The 25,360-nt window shown below is 44.3% G+C and overlaps 3 long non-coding RNA genes across 4 annotated transcripts in view; 1 reads left to right on the top strand and 2 right to left on the bottom strand.

Annotated features, from left to right (window-relative positions):
• The window catches only part of LOC140690362 (uncharacterized), a 50,652-nt gene extending 45,241 nt beyond the window's left edge, over window positions 1–5,411 (bottom strand). The window contains exons 1-2 of the long non-coding RNA XR_012065629.1: window positions 5,140–5,411; window positions 2,469–2,583 (exon numbers count right to left, since the gene is read on the bottom strand). This is a non-coding gene — a long non-coding RNA (uncharacterized lncRNA). The remainder of the gene's footprint in view (window positions 1–2,468; window positions 2,584–5,139) is intronic.
• An 839-nt stretch (window positions 5,412–6,250) lies between these two features.
• Window positions 6,251–18,027, bottom strand: LOC140690369 (uncharacterized). 2 transcript variants are annotated; one of them, XR_012065635.1, is made up of 3 exons: window positions 17,772–18,027; window positions 8,360–8,507; window positions 6,251–6,367 (listed from the first exon to the last, which is right to left on the bottom strand). It is a non-coding gene; the product is annotated as an uncharacterized lncRNA (long non-coding RNA). The 2 variants fall into 2 exon arrangements; XR_012065636.1 differs by lacking the exon at window positions 6,251–6,367 and adding an exon at window positions 7,100–7,147.
• A 4,162-nt stretch (window positions 18,028–22,189) lies between these two features.
• LOC140690370 (uncharacterized) lies at window positions 22,190–23,625 on the top strand. Its single transcript, XR_012065637.1, has 3 exons — window positions 22,190–22,355; window positions 22,762–22,869; window positions 23,382–23,625. It is a non-coding gene; the product is annotated as an uncharacterized lncRNA (long non-coding RNA).
• Window positions 23,626–25,360: the final 1,735 nt, after the last annotated feature.

Below are 25,360 nucleotides of genomic sequence, written 5' to 3'. Positions count from 1 at the left end.
ACAAACACAAACACACACACAAACCCCAAAAGCCCATAAAGAATGATTAAAGAGTGGTCAAACCCATTGCCCTGCCTTCAAATTCTGTATAACATAAAACAAAAATAACAGAAGGAAGATATCATATAAATATGAATCTCAAGGGGGATTGGGTACACTCAGTGGCAGAGTGTGTGCTCAGCATGCTTAAGGTCCTAGATTCAATCTTCAGTACCTCCATTAGAAAAAAAAATTAAAAAGAAAAAAAAATTATCAATTTTAAATATTTACATATTAACAAATATCCTCCTTTAAAACTGTGTTCTAAAGGATAACCCGGGTTAAGGAGAAAGTACCTCTTCATGACTGTGATCCTGCTGATAATTGAGGGAGGAAATTAGAGTATGACCACATGAAATAAAATTCCTTATGAAATAACGATCCCGGGTGACAATCATTATTGGCTGCTGTCATCACAAAAAAGAGAGTCGAATGTAATATTATGTACCTTATGACAGGAGTAAAAAACTTCACATAACAATTATTTTTGCACAAAGTTGAACCTCAATCAGATCAAGCTTTTAGGGGAGGATTAAATCACTTAGCTAAAGCCAATACATAGGATGGAGAAACAAGTCTAACACCATAGGGGAGAATGAAATCAGCCAAACAGGAAATAGAGAAACCCCTCAGCAATTTCAAGGAAAATGAGAAACAGGAAAATTATAGATTAGAACACACTTGAGAGATATGCTAGCTGCAATGTCTGAATCTTGTCTGGATCTTGATTTCAACCCCAAAACTACTTAAAAGTGTATTTTTGTGACAAGCAGGGAATTATTTTGTAACCCTAAAAAAAAGGAATATTCCAATTTTATTTGAAAGAGACCTTGTCATTTCACTAATGAAAGGTTAAGCTATGTAGGATTGTCTTCAAAATGACCCCATAGTGGGGGAGGGGAGGAGATGGAGATGAAAGATGCAACAACAGTGACTCTGAGTTTATAATTCTGGAGCTGGGTGACTGATAACACCCAGGCAGGCTGGCTGTACTGTTCTCTCTATTTCTGTACATGTTTGAATCTTTCCATAAAATGTGAAACAACAAATAGACTTCAGTGTTTTAAAACCCTCACTTTGAAGGTTAAGAGGTTTGCCCAAGTAGGTGGGCACCTGCATGGGGCACTGAGATAAGAAAGAACAGACACCTGGCTCCAGACCGACCTGGGGCTACCTTGACCCTCCTCTTCTCCTAACCATCCACAGCCAGCCCATAACTGCATCCCGTCAGCCCCACTCCCCAAATGCATTCCTCATTGGCTCCCACCATCTCTCAACTGGCCCAATCCAAGAGCCTCCTACCTGGCCTCCCTGCTTCCTGGGTCCCTGCCATACATTCTCCACATTATCTTTGCAAAATGTGAGTGAGAGAAAGTTACTTAAGTGCTTAAGCTATCATGACTGCTTCTCACTGCGCTTAGAGTCTACACTCCTTTCCGTGCTCCTGATGCCCTTCTAAACCTCGCGTCTCATCACTCTCACCAGCGCTGGCTCCAGTGTCTCCACAAACCTGCTGAGCACATTTGTGCCTCGGGGCCAATGGACAAGCTGCCTCTATTCCATGGGTGACTTTTCCCAGATCTTCAAATTCCAGCCTCCTTATCGCCATCTCAGCTCACATGTAACCTACTCAAAGATAGCTTTCTTAACTCACTTCCCCCCAAGTCTCCCATCTCAACACTGTGTTATTTCTTCATTTCAATCTGACATTGTTTCCTTATTTGCACGATTATTTTTGTTTTCTCGGTTGTCCTTGGCCTCCATCCCCCCAGCAGCCTTGCCCAAACAGCATAAGCCCCCGGGGAGCAGCCGGCGCTGGTGCTCTGAGAAGACACATGCTGAGCGCGACATTACAATCACGTGGTGTAGTGAAACGGTGTCGAACAGCAGATACAGAAAAGCAGTGAGAATTTCTCTCTTATTTTATAATTTAAATGAAATATAACATTTACTCCTATGTAATGAAGAATTTGGTAGGTCTTTGTTCCCAGTTCCTAGGCAGCAACCGCTAAAGCCTCGAAATTTCCCAAGATAAGAGTGTCTTTGCTATTCATGGTGGAACCTTGGATGGCTTGTGTTCATGAGATGACTCAGGATGGGGACTGGCCAGCCAGAGACACCAACCATGTGATTAGAGGAGTGGGGCTTTGAGCTTTGTGACAAGTGAGTGGCCACCAGGAGAGGAAGGGGCTCAAAATTTAGGGCTAAGGAAAGGTTTGACTTACAGTTAGGGTTTGGGTTAGCCATGTCGGTAGTGACCCAATAAATCATGGCTTTGTAATAAAGCCTGCAGTAAAAACTTGGGGCAACGAAGCTCAGAGCTCCTGTGAGCTTCCTGGTTGGTAACACTCTTGGAGGACTGTCACACTCAGATGCCATGAGGACAACCCTGAGCCCTTCCCACTGGGGTGCTCTCCACAACAGCTCACCTGATGGGACCTAAGGGCTGCTGCTTGTCTGTGCTTCGAGGAGGAGCCCATTCCCTGTACAGAAGGCCCTGATCACTGGGGCAGCTGAGGTCCTCTGACGGAGGCTGAAGTGGCACTGGGAATCAGAAGCAAACAGGTGAGCGTCACTGTCACAAAATGTTCACATGTTCTGTTGATAAAATTTGGTGCTAACACTTCATGGTCATTTGTAAATAAGGGGCCCTCACTTGCCAGGAGGGATGGAGGTACCATATAATTTTTCATAATTCTCACCCAGGATTAATATTAACCCCTTGAGGGTCATTTGCAAACGTGGGTGGAAAGGAACGCTTGGATGTCACAGTCCTGGGACCACCGTGGGTACCTGGTGAGAGCCTTGCAGATGCTTAATGTTCTACAACCGGGCCAGTGTTCCACAGCAAAAATCTAGTCCACCCAAGTGCCCAAACTGCTGCAGTGGAGGGACACCTGATGGTCCAGCCCCCTCTTTGGACACCCGGAGGAACTTGGACCCTGACAGGTTAGGGGCAGGGTCAATTCTAAAACCCAGGCATTTTTGTCCCCACAATTCAGTAGTTATTCGGTGACAGCACATGGAATATAAACAACAAAGTAACTTGACATGATGTTATATATTTAGCTTACTCAAGAAACAAAGTTTAAATCCAGTCATTCTCCTTCCTACCTGACCTACTTTCCTTTGTCTTGTACTAGCACCAGATTATTACCCACCCAGCCTTAACAAGGGTCCTGACTCCACTTACCTCCCTCCCAAACACCACATGAGATGATTCCTCAGCCTGGATGTGGGACCAGCAATTACAAGAAGCTTTAGTGGAAAAGAACTGGTTATGCACAGATACCAACTAAACACTGTAGATTCCTGGTGTCCCACAATAGTAATCATGACAGCTGTTTGCAAGTGTCCCCAAAGTTCATTTAAGACTCTCACTGCTAATTTTGCTGGGACATAAATATGAAACATGTGGACTGCTGGGCTGGACTGCTAAGCTGGGTCTCTAATCCAGGAAGCTCAGTGTCTGCTCCCTGCACCCAGCTCCCTGTTCTGTTCATGCATATGCATCAAGAAGCTGTTTAGTGTCCATTTTAATATCTTAAACAGTGCATTTCAATATTGTCTTCATCCACAAATACGTGTACCACATAGTAGTAATGATCAATCTTAGTATTTGCTTTCTTTGGTCTTAGAGAGTCAGATAAATGGATAGCAAAGATAACAAAGTCATAGAGGGCTATAATATAGTATTTCCTTTATTTCAATGACAGGATTTATTTAAAGAGCTTAGATATAACATCCTTGCATTTATGGCATCATTAAGCGTCTGAAGCTGTTACATTATAAAAACTTCATTTCTAGCGAGATGTTATCAGTTAGAGAAGAGCTCCTAAATTTGAGGGGTTGCTGTCATCTCAGACAGAGTCCCTAAAAAATGTCAGCAATCTGCAGTATTGCCATCATGACAAGAACCCAGACAGATGAAATTTGGAAAGCCCTGTGGCTTTCTAGTGTACAGACATAAAATGGTATTTCAGAGGGAAAAGCCTGAATTACAGAAAGTGATAAATGAAATGGTCTAACATGCATTTCCCTTTCAAAGAACTAATATGTCTTTTGTCGATAATAACATCTGTCAGTAATTATGAAAAGAGCTGACAGATGCATAGTACTTAATATAAGCCAGGGCAGTTGTATCACTGACACAGATTCATTAATCCCCATAGCATCTCTACGAGGTGGGTACTACAATTATCCCCATTTTATTGGTGAGGAACTTGATAGACACAGAGGGTAAATGACATTTACAAGGTCGACAGCGAGAAACCAACACAGGTGTTCCAGCTTGAGTCTACGCTCTTGGCCACTTCTCTTTTTTTTTTTTTTTTGGTGGTGGGGAGATAATAAGGTAATTCTGGTGGGGGGTGGGGAGGTAATTAGGGTTATATGTCTATTTTAGAGGACGTGATGGGGGCTGAACCCAGGACCTTATGCTTGCTAAGCATGTGCCCCATCACTTGAGCTGTGCCCTCCCCTCTAGAGTCTATGCTCTTAGCTGCTAATCCTCACTGTCCCACATGGTAACTGTGGGGGAAGTACAGTTCATTCATTCACTCGTTAAACTCAGCCTTCCCGGTGCCTGAGATTCAGCAGTGAACAAGACAACATGTTTCCTGCCTTAAATGAGCTTGTCGCCTCCTGATATATTATCTTCATTTTACCCAGGAAGAAACAAGGTCAAGAAGATTAGCCTTTTCCTGTTAACACCGGAGGATACATGAGGTGCTTTATTTCAATTCTGCCATTTGACTTACACCATGGGGAGGGAAAGCTGCCTTGCAAATCCTGGAGCTCACAAACCTGTTAATCCTGAATTTTTTTTAACACTGTCCCTTACTTGATACTTGATCTGAGAAAGGATGAAGTAAACCTAAAAATGTTCTAAGAGAGCTTGTGGCTTATACAAGGTAACTAACCAGCCACTGTTTACTTTCCTAACAGGAATCTGTAGGCATATTTCTTTTCTTTCTCTTTTTTCCTTTTTATGGGCAGCTTTTAAAAACCAAATCAAACCAACCAAACCAAATCACTGATAATTCAACAGCAGGTTCTAAATCACCCCCAAGACAGCAGCTAAACTCGGTTTAGACTTACAATGCGGTTTCTGGTGGTTGGATTGAAGAATGTATCTCTATCCTGAATATAAAAGTCTTTCATGGAGCTCTTCTCAAATAGGGCAATGAAAAACTCTTGTTCCGGTTGTTGATACTTTCATCCACTTGGAGGACTTTCATCAAACAGCGGAAGTTATCAAAGGCTGAGGACCGGGTTTTCAAATCATTGGGCTTCAGAGGCAATATTATGTGCAGTATCTCAGCGTATGTACAGAACACCTCCCACAGGGGGTGTACTTTTGCAAATACAAGCTTGTCATCCAAAACCTATATTGGGAGAATGAAAACACAAACCAGGAAAATATTTTCACATTTTTAGTATACAGATTTTTCCTACGTTGCTGGTAGTTAAAGCACTTGTGCAAACACACACATATGTCACACTGGTAAAAGTGAAGATATAATAAAAATAGATTTGCAATCCATCATACATTTTTGCCTTAAAGATAATTTCTTTGTTGAAATTACTGAAAAGTTATTTAAAATCCTTACAGTTCCTTCGTAAAATAACCAATGTTTTAGATGAAGAAAAGCAAACTTGTTAATTTTTAGTCCAAATTAGTAACTAAAAATAGAAACACCAAAATATTCTTTGCAGTGGTATTGTAATGACAATTTTTTAAATTTCTGAAACCTAGAACTATTTACATATCTGTTCAATATATTGTTAAACAGCCATTAAAAGGGATTTAAAAGATTTATATTTATTGATATGGAATATATAATAAAAGGAGAAAACAAAAAAATGTGAAATAATAATTTTCCTTTTTGGAAGGGAAAAATATCTTCATTTGAACAAAAAAAAGTTTAGAAGGATTTTATGATCCTTTATATATAATTAAGGTACAGATGGTTTTTAATTCCACTGTTCTTTCACTTTCAATTTTGGGGGTAACTTTTTATAATAAAAAAATCTTTAAAAAGGTTCTTGCATAAATACATTAATAGATATATTTATGACTATATTCTCTGGCTATTAAAAAAGATCTCCTAGCTGTGGATCTGAAACTTACATTCCATAATGCAGATTCTGACTGACTCGCCTCCCAGCCCACAGCAAAGGCTCGGCTAGTGTGACATGTTTCAAATACCATTCCAAGGAACATGCAGGCTCCCAGCCAATGGCTGCAAGGGGACTGACACTGATCTGGTTGCTCCCAGCTGCAGACCATCACAGATGAGGTTAGATCCACAGGCTCATATTTTCTCTGTCAAAAGAAATCAGAAAGTGTTAGGCTTTTACTTACACCAGGGAACAAGAATTTGTTTTTTTATGCAAAAAAAAACAACAAACCAATTTGAACCTGATGAAAAGACATTTACTCAAAACAGCACAGTAGCAATGAAGGTGCTCTGGCAGACAGGGACTTGTTGGATTCCTGTGAGTGCTGGACTCCTCACATGGAATTTCCTTGGCACTCCAGAAGGCCTGTGGTTGTCCTCATGGGTTTGTGGCCATAAGTGGCACACAAAAGTCTCTGGCTTTGCCACAGTTTCAAAGCCTTTTTGGCTTATGAAAGGTTTTGCCCTCAAATGGAGTTTTCTTGAGTCCAGTCACTGATGTCATTTACCAGAGTTATAGTCCAGATCTGATATTCTAGACTCTTAATATCTTGCAGACATTCAAATGGTTCAGGTTTGGATGTGTATTCACCTCTGCAGGCCTGGACCAAATCCGATAAAGACACCCGGACAAGTTCAGCAAAATACAAAGAAATTTTTCTCTCTGCAAGACTGAAATGTCTGTGAAGCTATAAAAACATCTGCACCTACAAAAATAGGGAACCAACTCATCAATAACATATCTATCCATAATGCATGGACATTCAAAATAAATACTATATTTACTCCTATTAAATTCTATCTTGCTTTTGCCAAACTGTGTCCTAAACTGAAAGGAAAGTAGGTAAATGTAGAGAATTTTTTACCTTTTAAGAGAAAAAGGAACCCTCCAACTCGGTTGGTGGGAATGTAAATTGGTGCAGCCTCTATGGAGGACAGAAAAGAGGTTCCATAAAAAAATGAAAATAGACTTCCGTGTGATCCAGCAATCCCATTCATGGATATATGTTTGGAGAAAAATTTAATTCAAAAAGACACATGCACCCCAATGTTCACAGCAGCACAATTTAAAATAGCCAAGACACTGAAACAATCCAAATGTTCACTGACAGATGACTGGATAAAGAAGTTGTGGTATATTATATATATATATATGTATATATACATGTATGCATATATATACACATGAACACACACACAAATGGAATACTGTTCAGCCACTAAAAAATAAAATAATGACATTTGCAATAACATGGATGGACCTACAGGGTATTATGCTAAGTGAAATAAGTCAGAGAAAGAAAAACAAATATTCTATGTATTAACTTATATGTATATCTAAAAAATAAAACAAATTAATGACTATAATAAAACAGAAATAGACTCACAGGTACACAGAACAGACTGGTGGTTACCAATGGGGAGAAGGAGAAGAGGGGAGGCAGGAAGGGGTTAGGGGATTGAGAGGTAAAAATTACTAAGTATAAAATGGATAGGTTACAGGGCTGTATCATACAGCACAGGGAAATATAGCCATTATTTTATGGTGACTTTAAATGGAATATAATCTATAAAAATGTTGAGCCTCTGTTTTGTACACCTGAAACTAATATGATGCAAATCAACTACTCAATTACAAAATTTTTAATCAAAGTTTTCTTTTCATATTATTTGCAATAAGTTAGAAGCCAGCACTGTCAATAGAAACATAGTGCAAGTCACAATTTTCCAGTAATCCCATTTAGAAAATAAAAAGGAACAAGTGAAATTAATTCCAGTAATAATTACATTTATCCCAAAATATCCAATATACTATCATTTCAAAAGTGTGATTGACACTTTTAAAACTTATTAATAATATTTTACATTATTTTTGTTGTACAAAGTCTTGAAAATCTATTATGTATTTTCCACTTATAGAACATCTCAATTCACAATAGCCACATGTGGCTGGTGGCTACCATACTACACAGACCAGATTACACCATTCACACTTCTGATAAATTAACTGCTCTTACTTATTTAAAAAACTTGCAGAAAAGGGTTTAGATATTCCCTCTATCAAACAAAGCAACCTTGACAGGTGGGGATTATTTTCATTATAAAGTGAAAAATAAAGGTAAGAGAGCCATGCTTACATGTATGTTAAGGTAACAATACCTTCTTAATTCATTCAGGACTTTACAATCTTTCTTCATATGCCAAGGATTCACTGTCACTGCGCAATGTTTTTCACTACTATCATCTTTGTGATTGAGAGGCTTCTGATGACCCTGCTTTGTGCTTCTGTACATAAAGTAACGAAACAGAGAAAAAGACCTTATTAAAGATAATTTAGGGGGGAGGGTATAGCTCAAGTGAAAGATCATGTTCTTAGCATGCACAAGGGCCTGGGTTCAATCTCCAGTAATTCTTCTAAAAATAAAATAAATAAATAAAAACCTAATTACCACCCCCCAGCAAAAAATTAATTTATTACTTTAATTAAAAGTTTAAAAAAGATAATTTAGTGCAGGCTTATCAGGCTACAAGAGCTACAATGAATGCCCCCACCCATTAATTTAGAAGAAGTCTCACAGTATTTCTCAACATAAAGGCTAAAATATAATTGAGAACACTTCCTGATGGTCAGCATCATTTTAAAAAAATGTAGATAATTACGTCCCTGTTGTCAAATTTCTGTCAGAGTTGGGCATGGAACATTTAGTTAGTTAAAGTGATTTTGCAGCTCTCTTTGAAAGAAATGCTGAGAAATGATCTTTTCTGTTGGAAATTAGCCTGCTTTTAAATTCTTCAGTAGGCATAAGTGTTTACAAACCAGGCAGGAACTGGATTATATTTTACATATACTTTAGAAACTGATTTGAATTTTGCCCTCTACCTGCAAGGCTATTTCTTAGGTAATAACATAAGCAGGCCACTATACTAAATTTTGTTTCCCTGTTTGCTTAATCCTCACAACAACTCTGTAAGCTGCTATTATTACCCCCATATAACAGATAAAGAGCTTGAGGCAGAAAATAATTTGGGTAACTTGGTAAATGGTGGAGCTGGGTAAGACTGCAGCCAGTCTGACACTCAGGTCCATTCTTCTCACCAATGTCTGATACTGCTACCTACATTCAGCAATGACCGCTAATTTCATATTTAAGTGTGTCATTTCTAAAAGTGCAAAGCTATATTAGTACTGCTGTGTAAATAATCCGTTTGAGATGTGATTGCCAAAAAAAAAAAAAGAAATAAAATCAGGGTGCCACTGAGGGGGGGCAAACTGCATATGGACGGACACAAGGGGACTTTGTGAGGACAAAGTTGCACAAATCTAGAAATAGCTAAAATGGCTGACTTGTACAATTATAATGTGTGAATTTTATGGCCTGTAAATTACACCTTAATACAGATATTAAATTAAGAAACTGGGATACAAAATTAAGACTAAAACACATATATAAATCACACAAAGAACAACAGGCAAATATCATTATTTACTGCACCATTGCCCTTGATGCAGCTTCCTATCCTCACCCATTCCTGAAAGGATGATTCATTTTTAAAATAGTCTTTTAATTTATTCAGCAAATAATTTTTGATTGCCTACTATGTACCCAGGACTAGTCTAGGCAGTTGGAATAGATAAATAAACAATACAAAAGTCCTGTCCTCACGGAGCTTTGTTGGAGTCTAGCTGGGATGGGGGTGGAGATGACAATTCACACAACAGAGCAGCAGAGGAGGTGGCATGTTAGGAAAGAGGAACCATGGAAAAATCAAAAAATGGCAAGGTAAAGAGAGTTTAGGGTATGGGATGAGGGTGATGTTGTATTAAATACCAGAGCAGGCCACACTGAGGACTGAGGTTAGAACTAAGACTTGGAGGTGAGAAGTCCCAGGTGGACGGAATAACCATCACCGAGGCCAGCGTGCACTTCGCATGTTCCAGAATGGGGGCACGGCTGGAGCTGCGGAGAAGGGTCAGTGCAGATCCTGTATGGCCTTGGAGGACGTTGTAAGGACTGTGGCTTTTACCCAGAGTGAAATGGGGAGGCACTGCAGAAGGACGACACAATCTAACTTAGGTTTTCGAGGCTCACTTGACTGCCAGGTGAGAATAGTCGAAACGGGTCAGAGATGAAAGGAGGGAAGCCTCTGAGAAGGGCTGTGCAGGAGGAGAGGACAGTGGCTCAGGGTAGGGAAGCAGCAGTGGAGGCAGGAACCATGGTGAGAAGTGGCTGGGTTCTGGATATGTTTTAAAGGCAGTGTTAAACCAGATCTATTGACAGAATTCATGTGGTATGTCAGTGAAAGTCAGAATAACTCCAAGTTTTTTGACCCAAGCAGCTGGATGGATTAAGTTTCCACTAACTGAATGGGGGAGGTTGCAGGAAGAACCAGTTTGGGGTGTAGGAGAACAAAGAGCTCAGTTTTTACACATGTTGCTTTTAAGATATCAGAGTTTCAAGTGAAGATGTCAAATCAGCAGAAGATTGTAAGAGTCCAGAGTTGGAGAGAAAAATTCTAGCAGGAGACAGAAATGTGGGAATCATGGGTCACACAGGTGGCACAGGAAGACATGAAACCCAGGTACTCAAACATTAAGATAACCTGGCATTAACCATAGAAGTTGTCCTTGAGGGCCTGCCTACTAGGTGTGGATATCAGTCCTATTTCCTGACCACTCGAGTTTTAAAAAGCAACTTACAAATTAATTCGTGCAAGACACTGCCTCCAGTGGGTGGGTCCAGAGCTGGAGTGGGAGAATTGGATGGTGCACACTACTCCCTACAGTAGAATGTGTGTGTGTGTGTGTGTGTGTACACATGTGTGTGTGCGCAGGGGGATGAGATACACCTGGCTTAAGAAAAAGAGCTAGTAAGTCTAGAAGCTGAAAGATGAAAGAACATCCAGATATGGTAGAGGGAACAGGGGAAACACTGTGTACTGTAAGACATATCCCCATAATGCCATTTCCCACCATCCTTTCATCAGGAACACAGTTGGAAAGGGGGGAATTATGTAGATACGTGTGATGTACACAAACTTTCTGAGTATGTAACACAGAATATCTACATATGTAGCAAGTTAGTGATATTTATATATGCTTCAAGTTTAAAAACAAGTTCACAACAGAGGGAAAATAAAATACTGAGGAGTGGTAGAAGTATCATAGAAGGCCTTTCAATGCTCAGAATGGAAGCAAAAGCAGCTTCACCCAACAAAGAACGTCAATAAGAGTCAAGAATGTTTATATTTGCTTAAGAAATTGAGAGTTACAACTTCCTGCTTTAAAGAATTAACATAAGACAGATACCACACTATAAGCAACGCCTATACTGGAGCTTTCTTAAAGCTATTTTAGTTCCTGCTTGTTCTGATGTACTCCAGACACTCTGCAAAGAAAACCTTCTATTCAAAGGCTTAAAGGAATAAAATAAGAAATAACACTGCATTCTTTTCAGTGGTCTCTGTACTGAAAGTCACTTGCAAATGCAGCACCCTGCCACAGGTCCACATTTTTAACAATAAAGACCTTTGTGCAATTTTTCAATTGCTATGTGACTTTGGGTCTGTCTCTCACTAAGAAGCAGAATGGAGTACCAGAAAATGACACATCAGGTCTAAAACTACAGATGTGGGAGATGAACCTACACCAGGAAACAGCTAAGTGGGAGGGTAAGGTTTACCTTTTAAGTTACCGTAAGTGCAGTTACACCTGCTCCCTGCTTCCCCTGTGAAGTGAAGAGCTAGTCTTTTCCAGAAAAGCTCTCATTCTGAGAACTGTCTTCTTTAAAATATTCGGAGATTCTCTTTTAAGGTTCTTGCACTTTTAAGCCTTTCCCCAACTCTACATCCTATAACAAGTGTAAAAATTATCCTATAGCCTATTGTTACAGAACATACTCTACAAAAGCTGAGGTTTCCCAGGGTTTGGATCCCAGAACTCTGCTACCAGATAATCCTAAAGCTTTCCTTCCATAACAGACTCTTCCGCCAATTCCCAGCTGTGGGCAAATTCGGCTTCTCAGACCAGGTAACTTTCTAACTCTGCCTACGAACACTCTGCTGCCAGTAAAGGAACTCTCAGACAGAAAGCACACAATGCCCCTAGTGAGGGTTGCCTCCTTCAATCAATCAAGATGCCATCACCAAGCAAATACTTAAACCTACTGCAAAACCTCTGAAGACATCTTACAAACAATATAGTTTGTATAGATGCATACTATTTGCTCTGGAATAGTGATTTCCAATGGAAGTAACAAAGGACCACATGACCCAAGCAATTTTTTAAAACTGCACATAACCATCCCTCTTCACGTGAGGATTCAGGCAAGACGGTCTTACAGGCCTAGGTGTAACAGAATGACAGCACCTCTAGGAGTAGGTTGAAAAGCAGCGAGGTAGACTTCTAGTGAAAGGGGGTGATGTAATAGGCCCCATCGCCCACTTACCTACCAGCACAGGACAGTCATCTCAGATCGAGAACAAACACTTTGGGAAACAGAGGTTGTTTGTATTTTTATGGTATTCTGGTGGAAATAATGCCCTGAGTCATGTGAAGTTGTGGCTGCAAAATTGAACAGGGGACTGGACATTTTCACATTCAGGACAAAAATAGCCCCTGGATAGCCACCATATCTGCTCTCCCCTTTGCCTGTTCACCCCAAAAGCTGCAGGACTCTCCTGCTTGCAATGACACCCACCACTTCTCACAAATTCTTGCCAAGTTCACATCAGCAGCTGGTGGTGTCAAAGTCACCATTTGTACTGCTATGAAGTCCCTCCATTTCTTTATATCCCTTCTATTTTCTCTGTTGTCTTCCTAGCTACACTTGCATTCACAAGATGGTTACCGCACTAACATTGCCTCTGTAATCAGTCCAGGATATAGGAAGTAGAGATTCAACTGTAACCAGTCCCAGAATACTTGTCATGCCACACTAGTGTCCCAAAAAATACTCTGGCATCCCTCATCTCACTCAAAGAACCACTGCATTACTTAGAGGTTGTAAAATTAGAGGGCTTTCTCTACTGGGAAACACTGTGGCTTGTGGTAGAGTTGTGATTTCAGTTTTTGCAACTACTTACAGGCAAAAAGACATGGCCCGCAAATTTTCTTCAAGCGTTTGGTATTTAAACTTTCATTAGATACAGAGCCGGTGGACTAACCGTAATCTATGAACATATGGTCATATTATCAAATAATGTTCATGTCTACCTTACAGACATGTAAGAACTTGGATTACACCTGCAAGCCTCTAGGACTTTAGAATTAGATGTGAAGCATCCTGTGAGATAAAAAAACCTCCTATCCAGTCACAGAACACAATTATAGACAACATGACACTAATGTCACTGAATACATTAGTATAGTCCATGTATGGTTAAGTTACATCTCCAATTTCTCAGAGCTGGAAAGGAGATGTCTAGAAAAGCTGGAAAAGCCCAATTACCAAAACAGCTCAAAAGTTAATGCAGACTCCTGCACCTCCCAGAGCAGAGGGCGGAGGGGGCATTGCCCAACACTCTGTCCTCCCCCAGGATGTGGCATGTGGGGAAGCAGGCAGGAATGGGTGGCTGGGACTCGGAGGTGGAGAGATGATGAAAGCAAGAGGGGAACTGCTCTGGTCCTAGAACAACAGAGCTGTAAAAAGCTCAGCTTCAGTTCAACCAACTCCCTCTCCCACTTTCCCTCCCACCTACGTGACAAACAGAGCACAGCCAGGCACTTTCTGCCCATGACGGTGACTACTAGTAGGAAAGGGACCAGGATAAAAGCATGTCCTATAAAAGATCAGTCTGATTTTAAGGCTATGTTATAAACAATGAACAGCACTGTCAGAGTGGGACACTTGTGTGGCGCTCAAGTAGGGAGGAGGAGGTTGAGGATCCATTTCCAGCACTTCCATGTCTTTTATCACTCCTATTTCTGACCTTTCCTTTGCCACTTTTTGAAGCACTGCCATCACTGGCAGGTAAAGGGGCAGCAATGTGACTTGGCCGTTTGGCTGATGGGGCTACATTTCCCAGCAGTGGAATGAAAAGGCACTGGAAGAGGATCAGCTGGAAGATGTGAACTGCGGTCCTGGCCTGTGCCAAACACTAACCAGGTGACCCTGGGTTAGGCTCTTAGTCTCTCTGGGCTTCCGGCTGTTTACTTATAAAAGAAGGTTTTGTCATTGCACAAATATATCCAATATGAAATGTAACATGAAAGTCAAACATAATGACATCTCACCTGCTTGCCTCAGGGAACTGTACAAGCACTGAACACTATGTGAATGTAAACACAGTCTTAAGAAAACTATTGAGGTAAAGCACTAAACTGAACATGGAGATAAAGTTTTATGGATTTTCTTGGCTTTCTTTTTTAATTGCAACACTGAATTAATAGTTATTAGCTATAATCCACACCACCACCACTGCGAATAAATAAAGAAGGTAAGCACTGCCTGGATGCCTGTTATTGCCCGATGCTAAGCAGGGTGAGGGGTATAAAGGAGGCTGAACAAGTGAGTCTTCTCCAGTTACCAGCTAAGTGAGGAGACACATTGGAAACCACCCAGGAATGGTACCAAGTCAGTACTCAAATCCAAGATTACAGACTACTGATCATAAACAGTACAGGAATACAAAGAGGAGCTAGAAGTATTTGGAATAAATAGGGAAGACTCTATGAAGGGGATGGGGCTCCAACTAGTTCTCAGGGCAATTCTAAGCTGTTTTAACTGAGGACTGGATAGGAAAAGGCTGGTGACTCCTGGTTTTTACTAAGGCACAGGTTACCCTAGGAGGCTAAGTTACATAATGATTGGAACAAATAAGGTAAGTCCAAAATGATGAAGGGTCGAGACTCCCTGGCTGAGATCTGGTTGTGTTAAGTCTTTGACTTGACTGTAGATGTGGGAGCACCAAAACTGTAGGTTGACTGAAAGGGGGGGAGAGAATATCCAAGAATTCAGCAGAAGGAAAAATTCATGTATCAGGGATGAAAGCTCTTCATCAGAGTATCAGCAATCAGAATAGACACTTGAAACCAAAAACATACAGTTCAAGAAGCCGACAAAATGTGGAGGGTGGTGAGAGAAAGATAAATCAAAGACCACTCCAAGCCTTTGTGTATTCAAGACCGAAAGAATGATTATCCCACTGAATAAGGGGAGACGCTGCAAGAAAAAAGATTATGAAATCAGCTTTAGACATGTTGAATCTGACGTATGAGCTAAGAGTAGGTTTTCTCTAAGAAGCTCAAAATTCAAAACTGAAGCACAGATGTTGAGTACAGGCTTAAGATGCAGATGGACAAGACATGATAAATCTCCTAAAAGAAAACATAGGCAAAACATTATCTGACATAAATCTTAGCAACATTCTCCTAGGGTAATCTACCCGGGCAATGGAAATAAGAGAAAAAATAAACAAAAGGGACATAATTAAACTCATAAATTTCTTCACAGCAAAGACAACCATAAGTAAAACAAAAGGAAACAACAACCTACGAATGGGAGAAAATATTTGCAAATGATACGACTAACAGAGGCTTAATTTTCAGAATATATATAACAGCTCATACAACTTAATAACAAAAAAACAAACAACTCAATCTTAAAATAGGCAGAAGACCTAAACAAGCATTTCTCCAATGAAGACACAAATGGCCAATAGGCACATGAAAGAATGCTCGATATCACTAATAAACTGAGAAATTCAAATCAAAACTATAATGAAGTATCAGCTCCCATCAGTCAGAATGGCCATCGCTCAAAAGTTCATGAATGATAAATGCTAGAGAGGCTGTAGAGTGAAGGGTACCCTCTTACACTGCTGGTGGGAATCTAGTTTGGTGTAGTCATTATGGAAAGCATGGAAATCCCTGAAAAAACTAAAAGTAGGCTTACCCTATGACCCAGCAATCCCACATCTGGGTATATAACTGGAAAGAACTCCAATGTGAAAAGATACCTGCACACCAGTATTCACAGCACCACTGTATACAAGAGCCGAGACATGGAGGAAAGCTAAATGTAGCAACAGATGACTGGATAAAGAAGTTGTGGCATATTTATACACTGGAATACTACTCTACCATGAATAGGACAAAATAAAACCATTTGCAGCAACATGGATGGAGCTAGAGATCGTCATTCTAAGTGAAAGCAGCCAGAAACAGAAAAATACCAAATGATACCACTCATATGTGCAATGTAAAAAAAGAGAGAAAAAGACACTGTGAACTCATCTACAGAACAGAAACAGACTTGCAGACTTAGTAAACAATCAAGGTTACCAGGGAAAGGGGATAGGAAGGGATAAATTTGGGAGTTCGAGATTTACAAATGTCAGCCACTATATATAAAAAGAGATTTTAAATTAAGTTTCTTCTATATAGCACAGAAACCTATGTTCATTATCTAGCAATAACCTATAATGAAAAAGCTGATACAGCCACCAACTGAGGAAGCAGGAGAAGAAAGGAGAGTTAGTTATGCTGGGCTAGAGCCCACTTCTAAAATCCTTGTCAGCCACTGAGGCTGCCCCGAGTACACTGAGCTTTCCTCCCAGGGACAGGCTGACATGACATGCGTCCTGCAAACCTGGGGCAGCAGAGGCCGTCCCCAGGTCTGGCCCTAGGGGAGATGGGAGCAAGTCCACCTGCTCCCCTTGGGGCAGCACCCCTCCCTGCAGCCCCCGCCACCTGACTGCACCACGCCTGCATCTCAGGAAACCACTGACTTGAAAACAACTGATCCACGAACCTGGGGCAGCGGCAGGGAGATGGGCAGCGACCTGGCAAGCTGGTAGACTTGCCCCCATCTCCCCCATGGCCTGTCCAGGGCTCGGCCTCTGCTGCTCCAGGCACGGTCCGCAGGTCAGCCTGCTCTCGGGAGGAGGGCACGGTGTGGTTGAAGGCAGTGGCGGGTTATGGGGTCTGCCCATGGGAGCCCTTGGATTTGCTTCAAACTCCCCAGCGCATGGCCTGAGCTTGGCCTCTGCTGCCTCAGGTTCGTGGAACTCAGGTTACAGGTCAGCCTGCTCCTGGAAGGCGGGTGCTGTGCTGTCAGGGAAAGGCGGCAGCTGCGATGGCGGGATTGGGGCTGCCCTGTGAGAGCGCGGGGGTTGCAACAATTTCCCGCTGCTGCTGCAGCCATCCCAGCACACTCATCGCACCGAGCCCATCTCCCAGGAGCAGACTGACCTGTAACCTGAGTCCCACTAACCTGGGTCTTTAGAGGCCGCCCCCAAGGTCAGGCCGCAGGTAAGATGGGAGCAAATCCATGGGCTCTCATGGGGCAGTCCCCATTCCATCCGAGGCCCCGCGACCGCACCGCACCCGCCTGCCAGGAGCAGGCCATCGTCTGAGGGCCAGTCGGAGATGCTCTGGAACCGTCCGGCGCCCTCCCAACTCCCGGGGCTGTACCTGCTCTCCTAAACCCGTGTATAAGCGGCGGCAAAAACACGGTGTTCAGGAACTACTAATACCGGGGTTACCACGAACCACAGCGGCGGCTGGGACCCGCCTCAGGGTCCTAACGGGACGCGCGGCCGGGACCTCACCTCCGCACCCCTCCCTGGGCGCCTCCTCAGCTGCACAGCCCAGGCGTCACCCGCCGGCTCCCCGAGCAGCGCGCCCCCACCAGCGCCCTCTTAACTGTCCGGCAGCGGCAGCCGAGCCGCGGGCAAGCGGCGGCCCAGGCCCCAGGCCGTGTTCCTCTTCCAGGAGCTGGTCCAGGAGCAACCGGCTGCCGCCAGCTTCCACGCGTTCTGGGTGGGTTCCGGCGTCCGCGCGTCTGTCCGTCTGCGCGTGCGCGCCCCTCCTCCTCCCGCCCGCAGCGCAAACTGCTCGGGTGGGTCTCCTGCTTTACCGGCCCTGGCCGCTGGGGCCGGGAGGAGCCAGGTGGGGCCCCTCCTGCTTGTCCCGCCGGGTCTCCATCCCCAGAGCCTTCACCCAGCCACCAACTGGGTCCTGGCATTGAACTAGAACCACGACTGCCCTAGGCCAGGCCTCACCCACCCAGCCCCACTTTCCCTGCTCAACTTCCCCTCCCTGTTACTACCCTCCCACCACTGGCCAGGCCCAGTCTCCCACCAGACCTTGAAGACAGGGCTCCTTCTCCTCACACCATGGTCCCTGCCCTGACACTCCATCCTGCTAGGTCCTAACCTATGGCCCCTACACCCACAAGCTTACCCCTCATGCCTCAGCACAGGACACCCAACATCCTGAAATTATCCCCCTCACCTCTCACCCAGGTCATTTCCACTCTGATCGGGCCCCACACCTCTCAACCTGTACCCCCACACCATGGGATCCCCTTAAATCTGAGTGCACCCCTACCCTGAGCTCACTCACTCACCCTTCACCCTGTGGTTGGGGTGGGGAAATCCGTGCTCCAGTAATGATGACTACTGCCACCAGTGGGGGATCGAGCCTAGTGTGCACCTTCAGAGTTAATGTCTGAGGCTACAGGGTGAGGCAGGCTGGGATGAAGGTGGTTCCAATTCCTGCCTTGGCACCCTGATCCCCGCAGCCTGTGCCTGAACTGACCTGATGGGTCAGGTTGATCCCAGACTGCCAGCCACTGGCCTTGGGCTTTCGGTGGTTGATGGTCCTGATGGTGATCTGGACTCCTAGGGCGGAGGCACTGGGCACGCGGACCTTTGGGGTGGGGGAGTTCAGAGTATGCACTTAATCCCAGGGTTAGACATCAGATGGTGGGCTGTGTGCATGGGGCTTTGTGCATGGCATGGACTCAGCACAGGTGGGTGCAGGGAACTTGTTCATTCACACCAGGCCAGAGGGAAGAGGGAAGGGAGCTTTTAAAGTGTCAAAGTGAGGAAGCCAAACCTTTAGAGCAAAGTAGGAAGGTGCACTGGCCAGGCCACCATGGATCTTGCCGCAACACTTGTCCCTTGCATCAGGGGAGACTGGTAGTTGACTGGCCAATGAGACATCCCCTGCTGTGGTATAGTTTACAGGCAATTGAAGGGATTTTGAAAGGTAATTTTAATCCAATAATTTTCAGTTTCTCTGTGGTAGATTAGGTCCAAAATCATGGTGAGTCTGGCAGGGATCCTGCCTGAAATCCAGCCTGGGACAGTGGAGGACCCACCCAGGAATCATCCACTTAGCTCTCACCAAAAGTCACTGTAATAGAGAAGAACAAATCTGACTCCATATTGGATCTGTTCCTTTTCCTTTAACCCTCTGCCGTGTTATCTAGGCTTAGACTTGCAAGCTCTGCACTTTTTGTAAAACAGTGTTGCCTTTAGCCTGAAATAAACAGGAGAGCCTATTCTCAAAAGTCTGAGCTTTAAGGATATTAACACTTTGCACTCCTATAAAGATAACAAGTTGCAGAATAGAAAAAGTTTGTTTTGTTGCAGGTTTTGCAGGAACACCATGATCTGACGCACGTGGACAGCTGCAAAGGATTCCAAGAACAAAGAATTCCTACACCAACAAGTTTGAAACAACCAACCACAGCCCCTCCCCTTTTTAGTAGAAAAGGAGCCTGAAGTTGACATGGGGAAGATGGTTCTCCAAGATATTAGTCCGCCATTATCTTGGTTTACAGCTGTTTACGTAGACCAGGTCATCGTGCCTCTGTAAATCCCCTAACAAAACAAAAGTAGTTTTCTATTCTACAACCTGTTGTCTTTATATAAGTGCAAAAGTGTTAATATCCTTAAAAAATCAAAGCCTTGAAAGTAGGCTCTTCTGTATATTTAAGGCTAAAGGCAACATTGTTTTACAATATGTGCAGAGCTAGTAAGACTAAGCCTAGAAAAGAGGGCACAGGGTTAAAGCCAAAAGGACAGATCTTCTATGGAGTCAGATTTTTTCTTTTCTATTATACTATATTCTATTTTTGTTTTAAGTATATAAGAATAAAGTTTAGCCTTTTCCCATTTTAAATTGTGCAATTTTAAGGAGCATTAATTGCATTCACAGTGCTGTGAGACCAGCACCACTTGTTTCAGACTATTTTCTTCCTCAAAGTAAAAGCTTGTATACAAAGAGCACCCCACGTCCTACCTCGCCCAGCCCATGACAAGCCCTAATCCCCTTTCTCTCTCTATGTCTTTACGTATCCTGGAGGTTCCCTATCAGTGAAATCGTATAAAAGGTGGCTTTTTTTTTGGTTTGTCTGCCCACATATCTTAAGTAGGGACGGGTGAATTATTTTTTTTTCACGTGAATTAGCATTTTTGTATTTTGAGAGGAGAGTCCAGATGGATTAAAGATGAGACGTACCAAATGAAGCCCTTTTAGTAACTCTGTGTATAATCTCGGGGTAGGCACTGCTGTTCTAACTGTGAAACCAGAGCCAGAAGGGAGATGCTTAGCTCTTCTTGTGGCAAAATAAATCCAAACAAAAGCAGAAAACAAAGGCCAAGAAAGACAGCTGGAAAGACAAACCACAGCCTGGAAAAACCTTTCCTCATGACCCAAGATCGGAAAAAAGCTTCACATCCCTGTGGTCCAAAAAGCTCTTGAAGCCCAGTGTTCTGAAAAGAAACAAAACACACAGAGTCAGTTCCAACGAGAGGCAGTGCAGGTGGCCGGTTTGTACTGGAGATGCTTGACCTCTCAGGTGAGGACACAGGCAGACAGACAGACTGCAGAGACAGCATTGGCCACCATCACCCTGGCAGGTCTTTAGCCCCGTGACAACCAGCCCTGGTGACAACGTGAGCAGGCAGAGGCCCCAGGAGGTACCCTGGAAGGAAGAGCAAATGGACGCTCCTCTCCGGCAGAACAAGGTGTAGGATGCATCAAAGTGCCACAGGTGCATCCCTTCCCTAGCAGTGATGAGCCTTAGAGAAGATCCCACCAAAGTGCTTGCACAATTTTCAAAGATAATGTTTCTTCAGTAACATGAATTCAAAATAATCAATATGTCGTCAAGGGATTTTCAGAAGTGACCTGCCCTGGACCCGTACAATACACAAACATAAATACACACATATACACATAAATATATACACACATACATACAGGAAAAGAGACAGACAGACTGAAACACAGAGAAGCAGGGGGAGACAGAGAAACAGAGAGAGAGACAACTCAGAGAGGCACTGAGAGACAGAGACAGAGAGAAGGAACACTGGAGCTGGTAATGAGTGGAACTCACATATATTTTCACAAGTCAGTCTATGTGTCAGAACCTGGTCCCAAAGTCGATCCACCCTCCAGGGGAGGGTGTGGGGATCCCACAAGGGTGTGGGAACAGAAGGCAAAAAATAGGAAGCCATTGTGGGGCCGCCCACCACAGAGGCCGAGATGGGACACTGGGCCTGTATTTCAACATGACAGAATGACCTAGGATGTTGTATGCCAGAGCGGACGATGTCAGAGTTGTATTTAATTTCGGTCTCACGACTGGGAGCGGGGAAGCAAGCAGCAAGGAAAGTGACTTTCTCCAGACCCCAGGGCAGAACCCGGCCTGTGTGGGGTGTGTTTTGCACTCCGCCAGCCCTCTGTGGGGTCCTTCCTTTGCTGAGTCTGTGCACGATCTCCCTGTGATGCCAGCCCGTGGGGGTGACAGAAGCAATAGGTGTTTCTAGGTCTAGAGACAGGATGGCTTCTCTAGGAAGCAGGGGCCAGAATGATCCCCACTGTGCTGATGGGGGATTGGGGAGACCCTGAGAGGCACGTGGCTTGTCCAGGATGATAACACTGCTGAGTAGGGGGAGCCAGGTCTGAACCCAGCTGTGTCTTCAGAGCTGCGGCACTGGTTGCATCCAGGCCTCCCCAGGGCTATGGGGGGGGCTGAGATGGTGTCACTGTGTGTGGACATGGCATGGAGTGAGAAATGAGAGATTGGAAGCCCAGAAAGGCCCTTGAGGAGCTTTGTGTCAGGAGGAAGCTTGGAGAAGTGGACCCCAGGAAGTGACCTCACTTCCCTGGCAATAGAGCCCAACAGAACTTGGAACCGAAGTCACCAGGCACCCGCTCTGTAGAGAAGTCCCTACTCAGCTCACCTGGTTGGAGACAGAGGCATGTTCTGCTGCATCCCATTATCCTGAGGCCACAGGCCCCGGAAAGCCCTCAGCGAGGGTCTCTACCAACGCTGCCGGCACTGGGTCAGGTCTCACCCAAGGCGCCTCTGGCCTTTTGGCCAGAGAGACCCAAAGGTAACACAGGGAGGCCCAGGGCAGGCCCCCCCAGGCTGGGCCACCACTCAGATCCCATCCAGGTAGCCACACGGCCCCATCCTGCCTGGTGGAGGTGGAGCAGTCATGTTGGGGATGGGTATCTGCCTCAAGAAAGAGCAGGACAGAGGCCTGGGGGCCCAGTCACGTAGACAGCCCAGGACAAAGCTGGCTGGCTGGGATGTGGAGAGCCGGGGAAGGGTCCTGCCGCCCGAGGTGGAGCCCATGCTCTCTGGGTATGCATTTTCCCTCCCGGATGTCTGAGCTGAACAAGGTTCCGGTCTGATCTAGCAGCAGAGGGTAGAGTCTACAGAATCAGGAGTGTTCCTGGCCGGGAAGGACTCTGAGACTTCCATGCTGGGTCAGCTGCTGGTCACTATCATTGCAGAGCCAGATACCACATGTTGAAAAGAAGCTGATGAATAAGAACACCAACGCCCCCTCCCCAAGTGAAGGACTGGTGTGTCACTCTTCTGAGGGCCAGCGCAGACTCCTGGTGGGTCTGGGTATGGAGGGGTCCCCACCACCATGGCCCACAAATCAGTGGGGCAGGCCTCCAACCCAGACATCACCCAGGGCTCTCCCAGGGACCTACCCGGGGCTGACGGGTAGCTCAGCACACCCTGGTCTGACCTGGAGCACCGTGCCCACCTCGCTGCAAGTCAGGTGGAGGACCAGGAGCCCCCGAAGCAGAGACCAAAGGTCAAAAAAGCAGGGCTGGTGTATGTGTGTAGGTGAGGGTGGGGCGAAGGCTGGGCCACACAGGGAGGTGTCCCTAGAGGCTACTGTTGGGACCAGAAAAGAGAATGGCCTCAGAACACCTGTCTGGAAAAATTCAGTCACAGAATACATCCTGTGGGCACTTTCTGGGTGGGAGCTGTCTGGAAAGCTCTGGGAAGATTTCTGTCCTTGTAGAGGCACATGGAAAGGGAGGCAGGTGCGTAAATTTTTCCTATCTCACAGCATGAGATCTTCCACAAGACTTAAAACTCTCTCCACTTCCAATAGTTACAGAGGAGGCAGGGGCAGGGGAAGATGTCAGAGACCAAAAATGGGACGAACTGGATCCAGCAGGAGACCTCGAGCTCCCTCCTGCCGCTCCTGCAGCTCCTCCTGAACCTGCGTCTGCAGCTGGACTGCTGGGCAACGGAGAAACAGTTCAGGCATCACCACCACCTGGGGTAGAGCCCCCTCTGCACCCACCCACACCTTCTTCTCCAAAATGTTCTCCAAAATTCCACCGTCAGTCCCCCCATAAACTTGACGTCCCTTCCGCTGGAGATGTTTTTGTTTCATTTTCTTTAGTTTCCTTTGCTTGTTTCACATCATTTATGACATCCTTTATTTTTCTTTTTAGAGTTTCATGTAATAAAATGTAGACTTTTCCCCTTTTAAATTGTGCAATTCAGGAGCATTAGGGGCATTAACAATGTTGTGCGACCATCACTACCATCTAGTTTCACACTATTTCTTTCCTCAAAGTGAAACCTTGGATCCAGAGCATGCACTCCCCTCCCTCCTCACCCAGCCCCTGACAACCCCAAGTCCTCTTTCTCTTTGCGTGTCTTTACCTCTACTGGTTGTTCCCTGCCAATGAAATTTTAAAAAAGGATTTTTTCCTTCCTGCCCACATGTTTTCACCTGGGGCTGAGGATTTTTGTTTGTTTTCACTTGAAACAGCATTTTTATTATTTTCAGGGGATATGCAGGGGGATTAAAGATGTGATGCACAAAATGAAGCCCTTTTGGTAACTCTGTGCATAATCTCAGGGTAGACACTGCTGTTCCCCCTGTGACACCACAGCCAGAAGACACAAGGGAGATGCTTAGCTCTTCCTGTGGCAAAAACAAAACCAAACGAATCAAAAAAATTAGTAAAAGCCCAGAAAAATTGCTTGAAAGGCAAACCACAACCTGGAAAATGCATTCCTCATAACCCAAGGTTGGAGAAATTTTTCCCATTCCTGTAGTCCAAAATCCTTTTGAAACTCAGTGTTCTAAACAGAAACAGAACAGACATGGGCAGTTCCAATGAGAGGCAATGCAGGTGGCCAGTGTGTGTTAGAGATGCTTGACCTCTCAGGTGAGAACAGAGGCAGACGGAAACACTGCAGAGACAGCATTGGTCACCATCACACTGGCGGTTCTTTAGTCAGGTGACAACCAGCCCTGGTGACAATGTAAGCAGGCAGAGGCTCCAGCAGATCCCCTGGAGGGAAGAGTGAAGGGACGCTCCTCTTCAGGAGAACAGGGTGCAGGACGCATCAAAGGGCGACAGATGCATCTCTTCCTCAGAAGATCTGATACTTACAGTTCATCCTGCTAAAATCCTTACACACCTATTCAAAGATGCCTTTTCAAGGGTGTTCATCACAGCACTGGTTGAAACAGTCGGAATTAAGGCAACACTAATATTGATGTAGAGGGGATGGGGTCCATTCGTTCTGGTTCATGTGGATGAATGAATGCTGTTCAGTTGGAAAAGTGGGTGCCTGGTCTCAACCCAATGTCAAGGGAGGCCTCAGGGTGGAAGTATGCAGACCCACTCTCTGCATCCAGGGTCCCATCTGCACGACCACATGTGTGTGAAATCAATATAGATGGAAATTGATCTGATTGTGAGTGTGTGAGAGACAGAGATGGAGAGAGACATACTGAGAGACACAGAGACTGAGACATAAGCACCAAATCATTCATGACAGACACCGCTGTGGGTGGGAATTACAAATCACTTCTTTTTTAGGCAATATTTCAATTTTTTGTACTGTGTCTGTATTACTCTACTAATTCTAAAAGGATTAAAATCCTATGCTAATGTGACCCATTCATTACTCATCTATGGAGTACTTAAAGTACATTAATCCTATTTTTAAAGGAATTTAAAGCCTTCTCAGGACTCAGTTCCATGTCAGCTCAGTGGAAGCAGAGGTTCTCCAGGAGGTCGTGTCTCTTCTGAATCAGCATCCAATACAGGTGAGCAAGAAGTA

This window comes from Vicugna pacos, chromosome 30, assembly GCF_048564905.1.
Source record: "Vicugna pacos chromosome 30, VicPac4, whole genome shotgun sequence".
In the NCBI taxonomy this organism is placed as follows: domain Eukaryota; kingdom Metazoa; phylum Chordata; class Mammalia; order Artiodactyla; family Camelidae; genus Vicugna; species Vicugna pacos.
Note: the sequence above shows the minus strand (reverse complement) of the source record. Positions and strands in the feature narration are given on the sequence as shown.